Source organism: Botryllus schlosseri, unplaced genomic scaffold (genome assembly GCF_051294905.1).
Source record: "Botryllus schlosseri isolate E-star unplaced genomic scaffold, Bs_hap1 Bs17a, whole genome shotgun sequence".
In the NCBI taxonomy this organism is placed as follows: domain Eukaryota; kingdom Metazoa; phylum Chordata; class Ascidiacea; order Stolidobranchia; family Styelidae; genus Botryllus; species Botryllus schlosseri.
This window is the reverse complement of record NW_027648626.1, coordinates 751,564-776,067: the sequence shown is the minus strand read 5'-3', so window position 1 is coordinate 776,067 and position 24,504 is coordinate 751,564. Positions and strand designations below refer to the sequence as shown.

At 38.3% G+C, this 24,504-nt stretch overlaps 2 long non-coding RNA genes across 3 annotated transcripts; both read right to left on the bottom strand.

The window, feature by feature from the left end:
* Positions 1-3,903: 3,903 nt before the first annotated feature.
* On the bottom strand, positions 3,904-4,690 carry LOC145459707 (uncharacterized). The gene is made up of 3 exons (XR_013921549.1): positions 4,525-4,690; positions 4,294-4,455; positions 3,904-4,225 (listed from the first exon to the last, which is right to left on the bottom strand). It is a non-coding gene; the product is annotated as an uncharacterized LOC145459707 (long non-coding RNA).
* Positions 4,691-4,809: 119 nt separating this feature from the next.
* Positions 4,810-7,814, bottom strand: LOC145459706 (uncharacterized). Of its 2 annotated transcripts, none has more exons than XR_013921548.1 (3): positions 7,149-7,814; positions 6,916-7,074; positions 4,810-5,746 (listed from the first exon to the last, which is right to left on the bottom strand). It is a non-coding gene; the product is annotated as an uncharacterized LOC145459706 (long non-coding RNA). The 2 variants fall into 2 exon arrangements; XR_013921547.1 differs by lacking the exon at positions 4,810-5,746 and adding an exon at positions 5,825-6,398.
* Between the last annotated feature and the right edge of the window lie 16,690 nt (positions 7,815-24,504).

The window sequence follows — 24,504 nt, the reverse complement described above, 5'->3', positions numbered from 1 at the left end:
CCTGAATCACCGCATTTGACCCCATTAAAATCTCAGTCTTTGTGTTGTTAAAAGATGACGCAAGTAAAAATGCCGCGCTTTCTAGAGTGTTCGACATCAGTTCTCCGTGACTTGAAATATTCTGAAATACGGCTATGTTTAGGCGTTTTGTCTGGGTCTTGTACGATGAACAAACACGGGATAGTGATCTTACGTGTTGCAGATCATCCCAAGCTGCCGAATTCCTCTCGCTTAGCAGGCTGTCGACCGTTTTCACAACATATTTGGCGATTTCGTGGGCAACTTTGCCATCACGTACAATCCCCGAGGACGTAAGTCCTATCAATCTGCAGGAAAGCATCCAATATACTCGTGAACACTTTGAAAACAATGTTTCTCAAACTTATCAGACGGGTTTGTTTAGAAATGAGGAGTGATCAACGAGAGAATTACAGCGTGTTTTCATGAATGATTATTATTTGAGCATACTTGACTGATGTATGCAGACTAGATTTAAAATCTTCCTAATTAAAATCTCTCTTTTACCACTGTCATCTAGCTCAAAGTGAAGCATAAATTCGTGGCTGGGAGTGCCGGGTTTGTGTCAGCGCCCAATCACGTATTTTACCGTCTACTTTGAAACTACTCACGATCTTCATTGCAATGCACGAGATGACATTATCAGTTCCGAACCAATCCATTTATGATTTCTCTTGGTAATATTTACGGTGATAAAATTGGTTTTCGATTTTTAGAGAATTTCCACAAATTGATTCTAGAATTTAAGTGATTTAGAAATGAGGATGGTAATAAATGTTTTTCCAAATGTCATTTAATTAATTTTGTGCTATCACAGTGAAAAATGTAACGACAGTCGACTCCGCTTCATTCGGACATCAGATAACCCGGTCATCCGCTTTATTCGGCCAAAATGCTCAGATACGGTAAAGTAAAAATTGCACGCAAAAAACGCAGGTTGATTCGGACAATTATCCGTCGAATTCGCAATTTTTGTTGTTAGGTTATGACATAACAAACGGTAGACTTACATTGTTCGTTTTATCTCAAGATGAGTGATTAAAGTGAAACAAAGTCGATCCATCCAATAACTAACGACATTGCACTCATAGAAGGCCGTATCAGCCCTACAGTCGCTTTTATTTCGGTACAATTGCGTCCGTCTTGCACAACAAAATGATACAGAAAATTCTTCTGCCGAACTAGAAGCTATTTAATCTTAATTACCTACTGTCTGGTGAAGCACTTTTGTCAGGCGAGAATAGTATTTCAGCCATTGAAGAATCACTGTATTGTTTAACCCTCTATGTGAGGCTCACATAGTAATATAGAAAATTGTATATAGTAATTCTCGAGACGTTTGGTACTGGAATACAGATCTGAAAGATACAACTAACCCTGACTCTAACCCTGACCTAACTCTTCTACACGTTTTATGTGATTAGTACCCATTATGGCTTTATAGCGCAACGGTGAATCATAAATACACAAGATTACAGTATTTAAAGCACTGCCCGCCTTTCCGCGTGGCCACTGGCCATGTAGCGAGCAGACATGGGGTGATTACTTCATGAATGTAATCGATTGCGATTACGATTACTTCTGAATGACGCGATTACGATTACGATTACGATTACAGCAAAATCAGGAAGTAGTCGATTACGATTACGATTACATTGGAAAAGTAATCACGATTACTCACGATTACATTTATTTTGTATCTTAGAAGTTATATCGGATGACAACATATGGATTGCGCTGAAAAGGCCTAATGAGATAACAAACTTCCTTTAAAAAAAGATGCGTCATTTTCTTGTTACGCCATAATGTACCGATTGCCCATTTTTATAGAGGTCGACTTATCCCACCCAACAATTTGTATTCTTGCCAGGTCCATAACCGCCGCCCCCCAAATTTCCCAATAGGGTGGAGAGCGATATCGAAGGGGACTCAAAAGTATTTCGTAAACCAACAAGCTATTCTCTCTGGATAGCTTGATTTTGAAATGCATACGTCTCCCCCTAAAAAAAGCATACATAATTTATAGTAGGGATGCATTTAAAACAAATGGTTGTTTAAAACATGTTTTAAATGGTGTTTTAGAAACAGGGGCTTTAAAAGAAAAACTAAATTGTGTTTTTTAAGTTGTAACATTATGTTATAATTGTGTAAACACTTTCCAAAAAACATGTTGTATGAGCCTACGGACAATTACCATCCGATTTGGCCGACGTACATCGATACGGAATGGATGGAACCCTCAAAATATTCTGTTCAACAGTTATAGTCCAGATATTTCGTCAAAGGTGCTATATTTGCCCTATATTTTCAATTGTCAATCTCAATCCACTAGGACATGCGACTTCAGTGTGCTACTATAGACCTTGGCCGAAACTTTGCGTATGTGTCCATTGTCAATAGCCACGCTGGATGGACGTGACTAATAGTCCGGTCCTTCCAATCTGAGCCCATAATGCAAATGCCACCCGGGGCACCCACGGAGTAATAAAGACATAGACAATTTGTATGTGTGCGTCTCACCAAAGTTTTTGCGCCACTTCAATATCTTTTGATTATATAACAGACCGGAGGATACGAATTAACAACATAAACTAAAGTAATTATAACAAGATACCGAACGTTATAAATATAAAGAACATGCTCCCAGCTCTACAGGTAAATCGGACAATCGGGGCTGAAAGAGGATTAGAAATTAATAGTAATATGATGCAATTACCAATAATATTGACGAAATTCAATCTTCAACTTGAAAATACCTCCCTATGGGGCCAAAGACCAACGTTTGGACTGGGGGACGAATTGCTGTTTAGGTCCAGATTTTAGCTACAACCCACGCTAACATGGTTTAGAAGCCCATGGCCATGGCGGCAGGTCCCAAGGTTGAGTAAGGAATTGTGAAATAACGATTGACGCCCGTTTCAAGTAGAGTCATATGAGAATAAGATGAAGCTGGGGCCCGATGACGCGAACATGAAATTCTGCCTTCAACTTCATACAGATAATGTACTGCAAGCTGCCGTTACGAGAAACGGCAAACACGGTTATGATACATATCACCAGCTGTTGATTTTACTGCTTCGTTGTGAAAACCGTATTGTTTTATTTGGCGAGTACAAGATTTCAAATCTTTGTCCGGTGTAGGCTACGTACTTACGTACTACACAGGCCTACTGCTCGCCAAGTAGCAACGGTCAAACTGCGTTTAACTAAGCATAGCCAAACATCAATACATAAGTTACTATTTTAAACTAGGCAGAATGGAGATTAATTATCGAGCAGCGAGGGAGTGGCGAGTGGGACGTGTTGAAACCTGATATACAGCACGGCGGGTGTTCTCACAATCACATTAATGTAGGCTACGTACATCGAATATCTATTTACTGTGGATACTTCTTACGCAATGACGAGCAAAGCTAATAGGCTACTTCTGACGTAATAATGAGCAATAGCATTTGGAAATCAGACGTGCGTGCTCTCACGAACCTGGTATAATATCTCTTCCTCGTTCACGAATGTTCACTGTTCAGTTTATATCATGGCCCTTGTACAAATAAAAAGTAATCGTTCTTTCACTAAGAAATCGATTAGATATGGGAAGTAGTCGATTACGATTACGATTACTTCGGAATTTTTTCGAATGTAATCGATTACGATTACGATTACTTGGAAATGCTGTAATCGTCGTAATCGATTACGATTACTAATCGTAATCGCCCCATGTCTGTTCTATACACATAACGAAATATAATTTGACAGGGTATTCACAAATAATATTTGTAACTGAACTGAGCTGCTGGTAACTAAAGTCTTGTCCAATGTTCCCCCTAAGCTGCGCTGATACAGTTTCTGCGCACAGAAAATCAAAGTTGCGCCAAAATATCCAAAGTGATGACCTTTTTTTGGTATTTACGTACTGTTGTCCAAGAGTATGCGCAGTGAGTTGGTAAGTGTGCGCAGACTCGTCAAAAATTAGAGGGAACATTGGTCTTGACAGACGTCTTTTATGTTATATGAAGCTTAAATGTTGTACTAACCTTGATTCTGCAAACCGCCATTCAGAACTTCAGTGAGGTTCAAAGTAACTAGTGGGTCATGTGTATCCAGAGGATCTTGTGTATCCATGGGGTCATGTGTATCGACGGCATTATGGGTATCCTCCAGGGAATCCTGTTCTTCACTACAATTATCGTCGACGTTTGAATATGTGCTGGAATAAGCATATGAACTTATTTCATGATAGGAAATCAATCAGTACCGTAACTAATAGTCATTTACCTTCGGATTTCAACAACTGCATCCAGAATATCAAACATTGGCATCAGCTGCCACGGCCTGTAGTTTGACTTTCCCGAACCAGATCTGGTTTGTTCTTGCATATTATTTTTCTCCCGTCGTAATTTATCACGGCGATATTTCCATTTTTTTTACATTCATCAACTATGAGAAAAAATAAGCAAAGCAATTGGTGAGTAGTTCGAAGTACTGTACTCGTTTTTTGATGATTACCTGGAAATTGTAGGTCCCGGCTCACGCGTTCCCAGCAGTTTTGCTTAGCCACTTTGTCGCTATACGATTTGTGTGACTTTAAATACAGCGCTGGGAATTGCCTTACCGATTCTATCAGTACCTCCGGATCCATTGTTGCAGATTGCAAAATCACAGCCGTAATAGACACTTACGTGACCTTTGACACGAACCAATCAGGTTGCAGCAGGATGTAAACAAAGAACAAGCCCGGGCAAGCTTACTATGAGCTCTTATGGGAAAGGGTTGAAAAATATAAGTTTTTAGCAAAATCACATTGAATTGGGAATAGCTGGCTTTGGTGAATGGTAATAACGTAGAGCTAGTATGTATTTGCAGTGTTATAACCTACAATAAGCATGAATGGTGGCAAGCACGCAGCAGCATGGTATGTCCAAATGAATGAATTTCTGACAACTTTTCGGATGAAGCAACTATTGCTGTATTATCCTTAGTCGTATACTATAGGATTGTCGTACCGAATAGCATGTATTAGAGGAATCTTGAGTCAGGATATGTGTGGTATCCATTATGTGGGCTTGGCGTTATATGCGTTCTATTTATGGAATCGACATTCGTGTATAGTACAGTCTAAAGTCTGTATCATTATCTAGCAAATTACTGTTACACTGGACACCTGTATGTATATTCAATGATCATATTAATATGATATATGTTAGGCAACATGATCCGTTCCCAGCTGAAATCTAGCTCGTGTGTTGAATCAGGATAAATGCCGGATAAACACTGTGCTAATAGCCTGTGTAATATGGAGATGGTTACCCAGACCGTTCCTAGTGTGTGCTTTTACCTTTCCCAGAGCCAATAACATGCATGGAAGAATGTAAAATCTGGATAAAGGCATGTGGACTTCCTTGTAGTCATCTGAATTCTCATTTTATTAATAAAATAAAATATCTATTATTGTACCAAAAATTGAATCGTGACATAATCTAGACGAAACAATTCTGTGTTTCAAAATGAGTCCAATCTGAAATGCAGTCACACTTGATGCCACAATCGACTTGGTGTGTGTCTAGTTTTATTCCACTCCAGTCTTGTTGCTTGATGGTGTGTAATGTATTGAAATTGTTGAGAGCAATATATATTCAATAATGAGATGAATGGTTGAAATTGGTAGCGGTGATACGTTGCATGAGTCGGACGAGTACGCCTTGATACGTGCTTGCACAGCAGTATTGCTCTGTAAAATAAACATATTATATATTTTGTGCAGGCTTGATGGATTTCTTTTATGAAGCTGCAGAAAGATGAAGTCGATGGATAAAACGCAAGAAAATCAAATTTCTGGAAGAAGTATAGAAGCACAAAACAGGAAACTCGTCCAGGAAAATTACAAATTGACGGACAATTATTGCCAGTGAAGTTCAGTTCTCAGAGGAGCATCATAATGTCAAAAGATGCGGAGAAGCTGAAATTTTATGCTAGACTACATTAAATTCTTTCTGAATTGTCCGACTTATCCTACTGACGTCAAATTTATGGTATTGCTGTAAGCATACTATTAAACAATTGGTTCAGCCACATGTAACTGCTTCATTAAATCGCGATTTGGCCATGTAGATATGTGGTTCGTAAAAAAGCACCATTTGCATTCATTCATGATTTCTCAAATCTAGAATGATTATTGACTGTCAATAAATCACATACAACTTTGAAAGGATTGATGGATTGTGGTACACTTACTTTTATGCAGGAACTGTTCACAGGGAGCATTTCAGATCGAAATATTAGTTAAATATGTGGATTCGACAAGAAATGCAAGAAAATGATGGAGTTCAGCTATGGTGAGCCAGGCAATGCTATCATGGCAGAAAAGGGATTCACCATTGAGTCTGAAATCAAGAAATTGAATCTAGATTTAAATATTCCTGCACATGATTTACACAACGTCAAATGCCTGAGCAAGACTGTTCCACAACAAGATGGCGAGAGAACGTATTCATATTGAACAGCTGATCGGAAGAATCAAGGAGTATAAAATTTTGTTCGGTGTCATACTATGCAGCATTGTGTATCACAACTAACCAAATACGGACTAATTGCATACTCAAGATTTCAATTCAAGATTGAAAATTAAAAATGAATGACGCAACATACTCGGCAATTGTGCAAATTCAGTTCCATTGTGAATATCGTAATGCCTAATAGCATGCTACGGATCGTATTTGCGCGGTGCCAAGGTCAGTCTGTACCAACAGTGCATGTCTAGATATTCCAGTGGTGTGCATTGAAGCTTATTTAGATGCCCAATTTGTTGAATGACCAATTCTCCAGAAGAAAATGTTCTAGGATTATTTGTGTTTGGTGGAATGTTATAAAACTGAAGACACCAGATACACCAAAATCTACCTTGAGGCAGGAGTTGATCGGTTGCGAGTACGGTGGAGAGATTGCTTGTCAATCACAATGGAGCTCACTGATGCTGATGCAAATCACAATGTAGTCCTTTTAGCTTCAGGTGCTGGATTGTCTTAATCAATGCATATGCATGAGAGCATATATCAGAACCTAATATGAAAATAAATCATGGTTAAAATATCTATTGCAGGAGTCTCTGAAAAAATGTCTTTTTCCTTACTTACCCTGTCTTACAAGTGCAAGACGAATCAATAATGGATTTTCCGAGAACGTGTATTTCCATTGAGTGTGTTATCTCACTTTTCCGCAAGTTGCGATAACATTGGCTGTTCACTAGAATATTGCTTCCAAAAAGAGTGGATTGTCTCCTCAATCTTTATCCCTAAATCGTGTGCGTAGCGCTCCATGAAAGACTTCGAAGCTTTCTCCGCGGTGTTAGAAGAAGATGCTGTTCCACTCAAATCCATAAATTCGATAGAATCTCCATAGCTTTCAAGTTTCATAATAAATACACAAAAATTGTGATGTGTGGAAGCAGCTATATTTCATAGTATATATATCTCTGAACATGAGATATGCTTGAAAATTTTGCTCGAGACCTGGAGCCTATGAAATCGTCAAAATATGCATTACCACAATCCTATAGTATAGTATACAACAATCGTCGCTTAATCCGAAAAGTTGTCAAAAACCCGTGTATTTGGACACAGCACGCTGGTGCGTACTTGCCACCATTCATGTTCATCCTAGATTAAAAGCTGCAACTACATACTAGCTCTACGCTATTACTATTCATTAGGGCCAGTCATCCCCAATTCAACGTAATCTTGCTTAAAACCTTCATTTTTCAACCTTTTTCCATAAGAACTCGTAGTAAGCTTGCCCGGGCTTGTTCTTTGTTTACATCCTGCTGCAACCTGATTGGTTCGTGTCAAAGGTCACGTAAGTGTCTATAGACATCGTGCCGCGAATGTTTGTTGTTAGGCGCGAACAATCAGCTGATCTCAGTGACGCCTGACTGAGTACAATTTACGCTGGCAGTGTGAACCTCAGCTTCTCTTCACTTAGGTTAGCTTAGTTTAGCTTAGCTTAGCTTATTCTCAGTGTACACTACCCTTAAGGGTCTGCGTGCGCTGATTTGGCTTTGAGCCTACCGCATAAAGGAATTTTCGCAAAATTTGATATTGGTATATGTAAATTTCGAAAGTGTTCCATACCGAGATGGATGACGAAATTCGGTATGCTTTATCTTGGTTGTGTTATCTAACTTCGAAGCATCTTTCAGGATTGTCACTCAATGATTACCATGGTAATTCCGTTATCAAAGTCGGCAATATATCGATGCGCGCTTATCTACCAAATACTCGACTTTGACAGCAAAATTACTACGCTAATCATTGAGTCACAGCCTTGAAACTTGGTACAGTGCTAGATGACAGTATCAAAATATACCGTACTAAGTCCTGTCACCCAACTCGATATGGAACACAGTCAAAATCAACAAAGACCAATAGCGACTCTGCCTTTAATTAGTGCTGCAGACGGATCGACAATAACAAAGTCATAAAAGGTATCAGGGCGTGACGGTCACGTGATTTTTCGAGTGTCCACACCACCTTTGAGTACACGCTGATGATACCATGAAAGAGAAAATAAATTGTTTGAATTTGCAAATGACAATATCATTTGTGCAATTGATGCAAATATAACCAAACGTTGTTTCCCACTTGACAAAATCAAAATATTGCTTGTACGTCGGTTATCTGCTTCGGTCGAAAAGATCTTTAAGAAAGAGTGCAAGTATAGTCCTAGTCCATGAATACTTGACTATGTGCAATGTGCATGTCGACATATGCTATTTGAGTATACTGCCTGAATTTCGTTTCTGGCCACCGCTTATTAATAGTGCGAGATTGTTTCCTTGTCACCAGTATAGTGTGCATAGTATATAATGTGTAAATTTGTACAGCTCTGTATTATTATTAGTTGTTGACTCATACACAAGAGCTACACTTTTATTGCTTTTTTGCACATTCCTATTATGCATGAGGCGATATATATCATGTTTGAAATTCATACATATTCGAATATCCGCGGCTTGTTTATGTTATGAAAACTTATAGTATATGGAAAAGGAAGGATATTTCGAAATAAGTACTTCTATGTTAATTGTTCAATGAATATTTCGAGATGTGCCACAATGAAACAATTTTGATGCCATAGTATGTTAGGATACTAGGTTTAATGGTTGTATGAAAGTTAATAAACCATTCCTGTGGCATAAAATTTTTAAATTAAATTGGTAGTATTGCTGGAGTCGAAAAGGAGTTGGAGTCGGAGTTCTGTGAGGAAAATTGTATATTTGTCAAGGTCACGAACATTATTACCACTCAACTTTAATGTATACTGCAGTGGCATGGTTACAACTTTTACTTCGCACGAAAACTAAGACATGGCGGTTTGAACTTTCAAGTACTCATACCTTACAAAATTATACCGTACACAGTAAAACTTGTATGAAAATTGTTATTTCGGGAGTCCGTCAATCTAATTTCAGCTGTCCTCCAAACACAAACAACGCAATGAGCAATGAATAAACACACAATCCCAATTGGAGCACCTCGTGGAGGTGTCAGATATCAATCAGAATGATGTGACTTCGTCATGAGTGCCCAATATTTCTATTATAACCACACGGGACAATATCAAATTTTAGGTTAAATAACGCCGAGTATAAATAGACTGCAAGTCTAGAAGAGCTTATCTGAAAAAATGTGTATCTTTGAACTCGTTCCAAACCAATTATATATGTTATGTGATATGTTGAGCGGTTGAGCACAGTTCATATGATCCAGACTTCGTAATAAAATAAGTATTCTATACTTTTCAATTATATCTCAATTCAGTGTTTGGACGAGTTGAAGATGCCTGGGATCGACTCGACTGGAACTTTTGTGACAGGTGAGTTGATGTTGCGAAGACTGACGGTTCAGACTGACGAGACTTATCTCTCCATTTCATGGTCGATCAATCCTCATGTACACCAGGTTACAACGGCAGCATATATATATTATGACGTAATCTGTGTATGATTTGAAGAATTCGAACGGAACATGAATTTCAAAATCACCTTTTAAACCAATCTGTTATAATATTTGCATATTTCCGTTTAAGAGTTTTAGGGCATCAGCCTGCTCCTACTTGTCGCAAGAGTCAGTGCGTTGTATGTCGGCGATTATTAGACATGCGCTCTACAATACGCCGATAAACTTACTAAAGAAGCAGCTATTACTACACAATCAAATTTATGTTGCCATATGCGATTACAAAACAAAAACACAATGGTAATAATAATGAATTAGACACGTAGTTGATGTGTAATATGGTCGATTTCTGTGTTTGTGTCTCATCATAAACGGTAATATGAAGAACCATAGTTATATGATTTCCATTGTCAAGATGTTCCAAGACAAATTTTTAGCAGAAAAATTGATATGATTGTAATTTAAAATGACAGTCCGTGTTGTGTAAACTGACCATTTTTCGTGCTTGAATATCAATTTATACGATTTCTGCTTATGTGGTGAAACTCAAATGCCTGTATCCAAATTACCTACATAGTTGGTTTCACCCACCTAGTGATCACTTGTAGGCATATGCGACTTATCTAATTCCACTGACATGACATAGGCCTACGCAACTTAATCGAGAAAGAGGCAAAATCTCAATGCATAACATGACAATGTCATTCATTTATCACTTTCTGTCTTCCCGCACCGAAATATGATAGATTGACTCATCATTGACAGTCTATATATCAATATTGTTATAATTGATTTTGAACATGTAGGCCTATATCGCTAACGCTATGACAATAAATTACCTTTTCAATTTTGAAATGTTACTGACATTTTGACGATTTATTGTCGATTGTAAGCTTAGTTTCACTAAAATTCGAGGACCTGTTATTGAAATAAACATTAATTATGGGCATTTCAGTCTTACATTTGTCGTCCGAACGAGAAGAATTTATTCAAATCGTTCTTTGGCTATGCCAGTGCGTGTTAGGGGATAAAAGGGGGCGGTACAACTGCAAAAAAACGCTGACCAATCGTTGCCTGTGTCAAAACCAAATTTTATTGAAGTCCCAAGAAAATTGCAGATGTGAGGATACGTATTGCTGTCTGTTTGTCAACCATACGATGAAATATAATAGTTGTACCAATCGTAGCGAAGAAGATGGATCTGATTTCCTGGGCTGTGGGTAAAGCCTAATCACCAGTGGCAGCTCGTGACCACTGTTCCTTCTACTTTTTCACGAGTCTGAGCATACACGCCAACTCACTGCGCGGGCCTTTCGACAACAGTGCACAACCAGGCCCCATAGGGTGATAAACCAAACCCTAATACCCCACACCCATTGGGGCTCTACGCTTTTTGCCGCTACTTATAATCCCCATGGGTGTCCGTTTAGTGGGTGTATCGCCAAAACGCGAGAAGCGGGGAAAATACTCCAATTCATGATTGAATTGGTCAATATGCTCGGTAATTACATATATATTGTAGGCTTACCATACGTCCTCTTTTAAGAGGATTTGTCCTCTTTTTTGACTTTTTTGAAAGTGTCCTCGAATGACGCCCTTTTGTCCTCTTTTTTGAGATTTTGTCCTCTTATTTGAAAATTTAGGTCGGATTTAGAGCAAATTGCGAGTGATATGCCGCAAATTAGCACAGAAGTGACGCTCCGGCGGGTATTTCGGAGTGAAAAACGGTGATTTTAGCTCTGAGCAAAAAAAATACCTTTTTTTTTTATTCATTCACCTGGCAATGTGGAGAGAAAAACGGTATTTTGAGCTCTGAGCGGAAAAGATGACCTTTTTTTTTTAGTCAACCGATCGCAAAATGGGAAAAATTCACCGGTTTTTGAGAATTCGACTCCGGTTTTGCAAGTTGCAAATTTCTGAAAAAGTGTCCCCTTTTTAGATTTCCAAAATATGGTAAGCCTAATATATTGCTATCAATTTTTATCCTCTTTCTGCTCACGTAATCAGATTTACCGGTAGAGCTGATCGCGTGAGGTGTGTTGAAAAAGGTAGAACCCCCCTTCGGGCGAACCCGTTGGTATAATGACTTAGATACAAGCAGAGGTAGTCAAAGTAGTCACCATCGCTACTCAAGTAGAAGTAGAAGTAACGCCGAAAATTTTACTCAAGTAGAAGTAGGAGTGGTGGTTAACAAGTGAGTAAGTAAGTAGGTATTCTCCGCTTATTTTTGCCTGCAAAACTGAAAACTGTCAAGTAGAAATAGAAATAGTCTACAATCAAAAATACTTAAAAAATAGTGTGAGTTGGCAAAATCTACTTCAAGTACTTCAAAAAGTAGAAGTACTTCGTTACTGACCACCTCCGGACAAGACGCTATTCCGTGACCTCATATCTACTATGTCAAAAGATATTGAATTCGCCCAAACGTACCAAACTGAAAGACGTACACGATTTCAAAGTGGTATTACGTTAGCCTACTAGCTAATATTGTTCCCTCCAGAGGGCATTTGTGTTGTTGTGCGACTCAGATCACCAGGACAGGAACATTTGGCCCCAGCCATTTAGCAGAGAGGAGCGGCTTAGGAATTCCTATGTCCTAATCCAATCCATATCCGAATTCTAATCTATAACTTTTGTATGTTCAAATCCATGCCCAATCCTAATCTGATTGTAACTTGAAATTCCAAAAAAATTTTTTTCACGACCAACAATTGTTTTGATTCAAGATAACTTATCATAGGGCTGCTCCTATCAGGTTTAGTGTTAAGTACATTAATAACTGTCTGAAGAAAGTTTGTCGCCATTCGCCACACAACATATCAATCTCCAATCGGTAAATCGGTCAATCGAATCTAAATCCTAATCCGTTCCGAAAAAATCTCTAATCCTAAAACTAAACCAATCCAAATCCAACAAAATTTCATAAATCCGTGTTTTTCAAATCCTAATCCTAATCCATGCTCATCTCTGCCATTCAGGCGCCTACGGACAATTGAACATATATTTATGGTATATGTATCAAAGTTTTTGATCTGCACTAGGGCAGTACTTTTCGGCCAAGCGCTTCTCGCTGTTGATCGTTCTGGCACACTTCTCGCAGTCACATGTTACATGGCCTATAACTTGGTGCATCGTGGCGCGGTAATGGCCGACGCCGTATTTTTTGTTAGGGAAAAAGGTACCCAATAATGAAGATATTTGACAAAATTAAATCGCAAAATTTGCGAAAAAGTTGCATTACTTCCAAAAAAATATTCCATGATTTATGTTAAATAATTTTGGGCATCCTTCGAGCACGACCCCCTCATTTAGGGGTTTGGGTGCGCCAGTTACGGTCCTGTGCGTGTATCCATTCGGGTCACTTGATTTATTGATAGAATCAAAGTATAGCATTTACATTTAGTTTTATTTAGTCTCGACTTGAAGTTTAGCCATTGATGGCATTTTTTCAGAAAGCCGCCGCGTTTGGGCTGCAGCTGAAATATTGTCGGGATATGCACCATAACACACACACGACTCGTGGCGAGATAGCGCAGTGGTATAATCCAGGGGTTCCAATGGATTCCGGGTTCGAGTCAGACCAAGGTCGACTTCAGAATTCCTATACCTATGTGTTTGAGGTTTATCTAGGCTCCTCCTCGCCACCTCATCCACGTAGGCGGTGTTTTACAAAGCCCAGAAGTGAGCCGTGCTAGTCGGCAGTTACGGAATGAAAATGAAGAATGTCGGGCTGGTGTAAATGACAGAAACACCATGAATAAAACAAAACGAACAAACAAACACGTGCGACTCTGTGGTGTCGCAAAAGGGTTAAGAAGCAATCACGCGCAATGACGATAAATCTCGACATCATGGATAACGCACGTGTTCTGTGACTGCTGTCAAAATGTTTCTCAAATTTATTTCATATTTAAGACCCCGCCGTATCTAGATCGTAGTAACCCTTTACATTTAATCATTGTTTTCCCATCTGTCCTTCTCATCTCTTCAATGGTTGTTTGCAGTGTTCAGATTAATGGCCTCGTCTGCATTCAGTTTCGACTTTATGCGCATCAGCTGGTTTTAATAAGCCACTTGAAGACGAATTCTCGATGCTGCTTTGATCAGATTCATTAAACTAAAAACTCTCTCTCTCGCAATCCGCACTGGATGCATGAAATGTAGCACAAATGTCCACAAGCTGTGAGACGTGCTTCATCACCTCAGTCAAAAAAGTAAGAAAAAATGATTTTTTAGGTCAAAATTTTTCGTTTTAATGTAAAATTGCCCCACTTATCAGGCAGGGAATTAATTTTTGTCTGCGACACCCACCTTACGGAAATTTCATCTCGCATGATCAATGGTTGTCGAATACAGTAAACAGGTTTAGCATATATTCAGCATCTAAAAAGAGGACGTTGTTTTGCTGATGAGAAAAACGAAATTATATTTGTTACGATTGAGATCGAAGACGTTTAAATTTTATTGGTATATTTATAGGGTTACCATATTTTGGAATCGGGAAAGGAGGACACTTTCTTAAAATTTTCAGACTTAGAATTGTGGAGTAAAATTCGGGAAATATGGTAAATTTTACTGAATTTGTGGTTGGTTGACTAAAAAAAATGTCATTTTCGATCGCCGACCGGCTTACACACTTTTTATGGTGTTGGCCAGATTTGGATCAATTGTAATTTGTAATTGACCTGAATGTAATTATTACCTTTTTTCATGTAATTGTATTTCTAATTGTAATTTGATAGAAATTCTGCCTAATTACAATTTCAATGACATTGTTATTGAAACCTGACAATCACAACATAGAATAATTAGCCTATTTACAGCAATGTTTTATGCGTGACGAGATAATTCAGCTATGCTAAACTGTTCCCATACTTCAGTAGCAACAGAAATGAGTCCTTTTCATGTCCAAATCGTGACTTCCGAACTACTTAAAACTGTACTACAACAATGGTTTAAATAAAAATAGATGTGTATTACTGTTATGTGGCGTATATTTTCCAAAAAATAAAGTCATATTATTGATTTTTCAGGTCATATTAAAATGGCCCTATAGTCATAACCTTCCATACAGTCAAACTATATGTAAGGACTGCAAACATTCTGTTTTCATTGTGTGATATGACAATAAGGGGGAAACGAAATATTTCACTGTCATGAACTAGAAAAGTTAGAGAACTAGTGGAACTAAATATTAATATTTCAAAAATCGATGAAAAGCTAATAAACTCTTCTGAAACCTATGCTGAACCATTTCCTACACCACAGACTAAGTTTTTTTATATGACCAGTACTGAGGATTGCGGTAACAATTGCAAAAAATTACGTTTTCAACCAAGGCTTCATCAAACTTGATCACGCATTTGTACAGATGTTATCCCAATCCTACTTCCAATCTTGGCCAAATTTTCTGGGGCCAGAAACTTTCCGAACCCTAATGTCCAATAAATGCAACCGAACAGTTTTTGAGCAAGTGCAAATGTAAATGCGAACCAAAATTTTGTAATTCGTAGTTATCAAGAGCTTCTTTCCTTTTTTATTATTTTAATTTTACACACCTTATCGGTATGATCCTTATCGCTGACGCCTTACCAATTACTCTGAGTATTCGTTTGATTTCATTTCATTGTCTGTCTAGTAGCCTATTCGCTGTTAGTCACTCAAATTTTTGGTTGTTAATATTCGCTTTAATTTTTTTTTTCTATGTTTGTGGTTTTCAGTACACATGATTAGGAATAGTTCGAATACATTAGAGTTTTTGTTGATTATAGGGTATTCTACGTATCATGAATGAAACATGAATAGCTGCAGACTGATGCTAATTACGTCACTACGGTTGTCAAAGAGCACCTATCTACCGCATCAATTACATGTTCAACAGTAATTTTAATTGTAATTTGATACTTTTAGCATTGTGTAATTGTAATTGTAATGTAATTCAAACATCCAAGTGAGTAATTGTAATTTAACTGAATTAAAGTGCTCAAATGCTGGAAGTCTGTGGAAAATTTGCCTCTAGCACTTCGAATTGAAACACGTGATCTTATGGTTATCTCCACTGTCATAAAGAAAAACATTCTCTGGAGCCGTGAAGATCACTCTCACATAACGGAGGACGTGGAGTCAAATATAATAACTATTGATTAGGACTTGAACGATTGTCGATTCGAGACTTCTGGGGCAGAGATCTCTCCAAATGTTAACCGCAATCTAGGTCTGAGATCTACGAGATAAAGCATTTACGATGAAGTGTAGCTTGAATCCTCGTGTTGATGTACATACTGGCATGAAAAATCATGACTGTGATATATGTGGCAAAGCATTTACCAGGAAGTGTGACCTCAAGCGTCATAAGGATATCCATGCTAGTCGAAAAAATTATACATGTGATATATGTGGGAAACATTTTCTCAGAAGTCTTACCTCAAGATTCATACAGATATGCAATATTCATGCTGGCGTCGTTAAGCATAAAAGTGAATTATGTGAGAAAGCATTCACTAATAAGAGTAATCTCAAGTGTCATATGGATATGCATGCTGGAATCAAAAATCATGAATGTGATGTATGAGGGAAAAAATTCCATAAGAAAGGTCACCTCAAGCTTCATGTGGGTATGCATACTGCCAATAAAAGTCATGGATGTGATGTAAGAAAAGAACCAAAAGCAGTCGAAAGTAAATCAATAGACTTCAAATAAACATTTGCGCTGCTTTAATTGGTTGATTTAAACTGATATTGCTTCTACATGGCAACTAAAGTGCGAGTTCAGGGTCCAAATTTACGCTAATGACCAATAATTCTGTAGGTTGTCTAGTTTGATACTTGAGCAACAGTCAGCTAACATATGTAAGCTCCAATCTACTCTGGTATCATACACCCATCATCTTCAGATGATAGGGGACATTTTCTCCATGTCCATCTCTGACTATGACAAGGTTTTTAGGGAAATTATTTGGATATTTTAGCTCTTTTGAATATCTGCTGTTCGACACAAAGATATGGCAGTGAGACCTGTGTTTCAGGGTTGCATGTGCAATGTGCATCCTTATTGTCTAACCGTTAGAAGACACAGTATTTCAAAGCTGACACATATGATTCAATCGTTCTCGTGATATTGCAACAATTCAATGTATCTGTATCACTCTTGATGTTTCTGTATTATTCGCGAAGACTAAATTAGTGTCCAATTGTTACTGCACCTAAGACTTTTCCTTTTTGAGCTACCTATAGGCATTTGCCATTTCCTTGACTTGAAAATCGGGTTTCCCGAATCCTCCGGTAATCCATGGTAACGGTATCATGCCAATGTCAGTATCACAGCAATACACGAAGCTACAGAAAGTAGGCCCACGAAGAAAAGGCTGTTTCTAGTGATCGAAGGTGAGATACCTTCTCTACCTTGCCACGTTATCTTTTCTCACTTCATGAAGATGTTAAAAGCTCCGAAGATGTTTATTCCAGGTCCCAAAGCTTATGTCCGATCAATAACTCGTGTTGATGGACTACTTTACTGTCTGAATCAACGTCAATTTCAAAATTGTCATCATTTGGCCTGCTATCCCTAAGACCTTCATCTTGATCCAAATTATCGAGCGAAAAGGAGTTTCAGGGGACACTGAATAACAAGAAAGTGGCATTGGACCTTTAGCTGATAGTAAATGTCATGTTTATTTTTCTTGCCATATCCTGCAGTTTGAATCAAATATGTTTGTGATATATCCTCGGATAGGTGCATCCTCTAACCAAAATGGCTGACAACATCGGGCTAGATCGATACCAGTACCTTTTCCCTACGTAATTCAATCAAGCCCTTAACTATATAACTTATTATATGTTAAAAGTGTGGATTTTTAGATGATATGGAAAAGTAATGTATCTAAATTCGTGAAAATTTGCATATTTTGAGCATGTGTATATAGAGCAAAAAGTTGACATGATAGAAGAAAACCAGTGGCATTTTGGGAATCAGCACCCCAAAATTAGCCTGAATCGAGTGCCGAATCAAAGTCAACAAATTTTACTTTCAAAATTGTTGCCCAGTGTTATACATCAGCCATGTTCATGTTGGAAAATAGTATCATAACTAATTTTCGATGATAAATCAACTCTTATATATATATATATATATATATATAAAATTAGGAAAGCTACTCAAAAAATCATGTCTCACAGTGACACTCTCGCCACTCGACTTGAATCAATAAAACGAATACTCGATTCAAATTTGAGTAATCATTGTCCTAAGCTCGAGTGCAACAATCTTTCTTGTGACGTCACATACGATCAAAAGCCACAATTTGGATATAGGATATCTGCTGATCTCAATACACATATGGAATTCCTAATAACTCTGGATATTCACATTACTTATGGAATTGAAATTAGCATGGATTTGCATCAATATCATTTTACAAAAGGGATTCACGCAGAGAATTTTTGATATTCTTCAGTTGGTTTGAAACTCATGAATTTATTTCAGCCAATACCAGATGAGGAGTTTAATATACGTAATCTCTGAGTCGTAGAACTAGCCTAAATTTAAAATAGGCAGTTGATTCAAAATGAAAAAAATCATAGATTATATAAATTCCCACCCATATTTATAGGAGACTTTAACGTGGTATTGGTATCGATCAATTTCTGGAGCTGTATCTCTAGTTCTGCCATATCAAAGTCTGGTGATTCGTTGCTGAGAATTATGGTTGTCTCTGACTTGTCACCAACAGGTTTCTGTGACTCTGTATTAGCAGCACCTGTAAATTAAAACAAGAATAGGCTGAAGCAACTATTCAATAATACCACTGCGAGTCATAATGTTGAGACTGGAGTTCGACCCCGAGTCATTCTGTTTATTACCACTGTTAAGTCTCGAGTTCAAGTCATGCTCGATTCATCTTCCTAACTTTGCTCAAGTGAACCGAATCTCTTAGACTCATTATACACTCGTTCATCTCACTCTTAACCATAGATGCTCGGTAAATAAGTACTTTTACTTTGTTAAAGTACTCAGTAGATTTTGTGTACTTGCACTAATTACTCAAGTGGTTATTATTGCAGACGAATGCTACTTCTACATCACAATTTTCAGTTCTTAAGCCAAAACAAGGCCTGAAACTCGACTCGAGTCGCGATTATTTGGTGTCTCAACTTAACTCGAGTCATATTTTTAATTGCAATTGAATATTATATTCATATTGGCATGAACCCGAATATTTTCGGCTGACACTCGTCAGGGTTAATCGTCAGCAACTAGTAGAGAATTGGAAAGAACATTGTATATCAACAATCAATTTTCAATTGCATGAAATGACTCAACAAGAGTCTGTTTTTGTATTGACTCGACTTGTGCTCGTGTCATTGTGCATGACTCGAACCAAGTTATATGAATCGAGACTAGAACGTCCAAAACAGACATTTCATTGTAAGTTTGAAGAAGAGTCTAGTTACCACATGATTAGTATTTCATCTATCAGTCCTGACACTTAGAAAATAGGGCCAGAAACTGTGAAGACTGAGGAAAATTACCACATTATGAATTCGAGCGATTCTACATCAATCGAGCAGAGTTGGAAAAAGTGGGTTGAATCGGATTGAGCTGGAAACTGAACAGTGAACACTATGACTTGGACTCGACCCTCAAATTACCGAATTTGATGGGACTTGACTCTGTGATGAATTGAAGATGACTCGACTTGACTCGAGTCAAAAGTAGAAGAGAGAGATTGACTTGTGACTCGGAACGTTGTGACTTGGTCACAACCCTGGCCCGGAATAGTGACTTTTATGCCATAGTGTCCTATAGGGTGCGGACACAAGCAAATCTCACGGCTCAGTAAAATTGGTCTATGTCACACTTTAAATTTGGTCAAAGGCAATTTGACGGTAATTTTTGACCGGTTTACCGAGCATTAAATTTGATAAAAAGGGTATCAATCGAAAGCTACCGCTGTACTGATTACGGAAATATGAATTTTATACTGCTCATGGTCCTGGGACCCCAAAATCAGCCTCAAATGTTGCATTGTAACAGAGTTTGGTATTGTGATGCAAACATCCCGTCTGAGCAGCTTAGGAGCAAGTGCGCACCAGAGTGAGAGTGGGAATGCTCAATCGGTTGCGCACCACTGCAACATTCGAGTATTATTTTGGGGGTTCCAGGACCACGAGAAGAATAAACTTAATAGTTTCGCAATCAGTGCCTTCGATTGATATCCGTTTTTTTCAAGTTTAATGCTCGGCAAGCCGGTCAAAAATTACCGTCAAATTGCCTTTGGCCAAATGGAAAGTGCGACGTAGACCAAATTCACTCAACCGTGAGATTTGCTTGTGTCCGCACCATATAGGACACTATGTGTATACGTACTTTGTAATTGCTAGCTCCAGCTGTACTTGAATGTAAATTTAAGCTGTTACTTCTACTTCTACTTTTGAGTACTGATGATGACTACTTTGACCACCTCTACTCTCAATGGGTTTATTCAAACAGATATAAAGCAATGTCTTGCTCGATTTGTCTCAAGTCATGTGACTCGGTTAAGTCATGAGTAACGACTCGAGTGCAAGTCCAGTCCCTTCACAAATTGACTCGAGTCGAGTCATTGTGAGATTGTGACTCGAGACGAGTAGTGAGAGATGATTCTTTCATGTACTGTAATGATACGCTCTTCGCCACTAAGAGTTAATTTATCAACGAGAATTATAATTTCGATACTATTTAACACTGTAAAAGGTTGTAAACATCGATACCATAAATTTGAGCCGTGATCATCAGTGGCAATGGAATAGGTAAGGTCGAAAAAACACCGAATTATCTTAATTGGGATGTACCTACATGTACAACTAGAATTACATTTTTGCGGCGTATTGTTCAGCTTTCCGCATCTTTCATACTGTTATGATGTCATTATCGATGATACTCGGGTACTCAATTTGAAGTCTAATACTCGATCCAGAATGTAGTCACTCAGGTACTTGATTATGCCCAGCCGTAACCATATTATAAAATTGTAAAAATCCAACCGTTGCATCTTGACTCCAGTTGACTTTCCGATAATGTGATCGTGATAGACAAGAATGTTGTCGGTATTTGTTGTGGGGTGTAGCATTGGAAAAAGTGACTGGACAGGTCTTGCCTCGCGGTATGTCGTTGAGATGTGTCAATAAACAACATGCTGTGAAAAATCATGGTCAGAATGGGAAATGAGTCACTATGTTCGAGTCGCAAGTCATATCGAGTCATTGAACATTTTGAATAGAGTCGAGTTACTTGATTTTTTTAGTGTGACTCGAGTCAAGATACGCCATTGGATATCAGGGTTGTAGCCAAATCATAAAGTTCCGAATCATAAGTCAATTTCACTTTTATAGTTCTGACTCGAGTCATTTTCAATTCACAATCGAATCAAGTGCGAGTCCAAGTCAGCTAGTAGAGGGTCATACTCATTATGTTCACTATTCAGTTTCCAGTTTAATCCGGTAAAATCCACCTTTTCACCTCTGCTCTAGTGATATGGAATGGTCCCCATTCATAATATAGCAATTTTCATCAGTCCAAACAGTTTCTGGCCTTACATTCCAAGCATCCGGAGTGATAGACGAAATACCAATCATGCAGTGCCTTTACTATTCTTCGAAGGTACAGTGAAATGTCCCCTTGACCGTACTAGTCTTGAGCCATATAACTTAGTTCGAGTCGGACACAATGACTCGAGTACAAGTCGAGACAATAAAAAACTTGAGTCGCGTCCTTTTACGCATTTGAAGGAGACTTGAGTCTGGCAAAGTCTGTCCTTTATTTAAGGTGACTCGAGTCAAGTTAAATCACATGTTATTTGAAGGAGAATTGAGTCAAGTCAAGACACTTAAAACGTTGACTCGGTCAGCCCAACCCTGTGGAACACATGATAAAAAAAGGTAAACTATCAACTCCAAGTCGCAGATATAAAACACCTTTCGACAAGATGGCAAGCTTCTGGAGATATATTTCGTAGAATCCAAACTGTAGCTTACCAACCAACAATGTATACCTATGATAAAGCTAAACATACATAAGTTATAAAGTCGGAAGTTTGTCGCTAGTGTTGGGTACGACGATTCGAGTTGAGTAGTGACAGATGATTTTTTCGAGTTCTGATATACGCTTCATGCCATTAGAGTTACTCTATCAACGAAAATTATACTTTCGATAACGATTTCCACTGTGGAAGGATGTATACCTCGAATGATCGCATCACAGCATACGAAACATCTGGTATCAAGATACAGTGCTAATGGAAATGACATTTCTGTCAAGTCGTGATCAACCCATAGCATTATCAAAAAGTGCAATGAAATAGTAATGGTCGGAAAGTATCAAATCCTCCTTAATGTGAACTGGCATTCTATTGTTTGTGAAAGCATGAAAGGTACATATTGCAAATTTCCCATCTTTCATACTGTTATGGTGTCATAATGAGCGATACTTGAATATTCGAGTCGAAGACAAATACTCCTTTCAGAATCAAATAACTCGTGCGCGAGGGTTGCAATGAGTCGATTTTTTGGGGACTCGACGCGACTTGACTCGAGGATTTTGTGTATTGATTCAACCTGTACTCGAGGAACTGCGCACGACTCGAACCAAGTCATATGATTCGAGATTGGGTCTACCAAGACACGCATTTCATTGTAATTTCGAAGAATAGTAAAGTTATCACACTATTATTATTTCGTCTATCAATGCTGGTACTTGAAAATGCTACCAGAAAATGTTAAAAGTGAGAAAAATCAGTATATTATGAATGCGAAGCAATCGATATCACCGACCAGAGTTGTAAAAAGTGGATTTTACATGACGGTATCTAGGAACCGAACAGTCGACGCAATGACTTGAACTCGAGTCATAACCGCCCACTTGGACTCGGTGATGAATTGAAAATGACTCGACATGACTCGAGTAAAAACTATAAAAGTGAGATTGACATGCGACTCGGAACCTTGTGACTTGGTAACAACCCTGTCGTCGGTCGAGATTATGCCCACCTCTTCACCTAAGGCCCTAGCAACTCCTTTTATTAAGTCCCATTGCTGCATCATAGTCGCAATATATTTCCCAGCGACATGGTGTTTATTTCGAAACTTGTCCATTCTTGCCAAGAATTTCCGGGTCAAAAAAGTTTGGTGTGCCGCAAAAACTATTCGTTGTGCTGGTGTCGAAGTCGACCTTGGTAGATTAATAGAGATCTCCGATCTTCACCTCCATATTGTTCAGGAATAGATATCCAACTGTCGGTATAAATTTCACAACCAGTAATGCAAGGATATAAAGTTGTACAAATTATCAATCTAGTAAGTTGATAGCCAACTAGCTCAGTCCTGGGCGAAGTGCGGCCCGCGAAACTATTCTGTGCGGCCCGCAAGAGGATGCTTGGAATTCAAAACGTAAAACCTGCTTTTTGAATATTGATGCGTGGACTAAAACCATAGGCTGTATAAACTGGACAGGAAGTACAGGAAATTCGTTAACTTTGAAGCCTGGTAATTAATACGCCACGATTATACGCTGCCTACATACCTGGCATGTGTAATCCAGATTCAAAATAAAGTCAATGAAGCAAAATATGAGTAGCAAATAATCTTTCCATATATAGTTTAGTGGAAACCTTCTTTGTTACCATTGTCACATTACGCATTACACTGTGTGTGTTGCAATTCGTTACATGATACGCTTCCAAATCCCTAATTCGAAAAACAAGTCAATCAGAGCTCGCGATTACTGCATGATTCATAATATTTATCACCCATAAAGGATGAACGGGCGATGATAACGATGATAATTCTTGGATTATCCACCGATCAAGGATAATCCCAGAATTATCGAATAAAAACTGAAATAACTCCGCTTCTACGGCTTGGAATTGAGTCAAATTTGTTTTGCATAGTTTTTGAAGACACCCCAACATTTTCATGGGGTTGACAGAAAAATTTGGATGGGGCGTTTTAACACTGGCACTGCACTCGTTAACATTAAGCCATACAGCTTAATTAAATCTTTAAATGTGCGATTATATTATTCAGCTGTAACTGTAGTAAGAGCAATATGGGCGGATATCACGACGTCATCAATAGAAATTTGATTTGTACCAAATTGTTTTAATGACCAATGGTTTGACGTTCGGTACTGGTGCACTCGTTACCAGTCCATCCGGTGTCGATCAAGTGTATGGGAATATAATATTTTCCCGTTGAAACGAATCGGATAATTGAATTAAAAACTGCGCCATGCACATTGCGCCATGCCCATAACGAATTGAACTATGCAGTAAGCACATTGCACATTTACAAGTCACAGTACGCGATAATCCGGGAATACTAGAGTATCAAGCAGACATCAAGAATGAATTTACGAAACAGATGATTATAAATTGGAAATCGAGATTTAAATCAGTAATTTGTCTTCAACATAAAATACCATGGGGTCCCGACGTCGCATTGAGTAGCTCGCACCGCGACAATTGTTTGCTGAGTATAACGGCGTTTCGGGCTACTCTTCTGC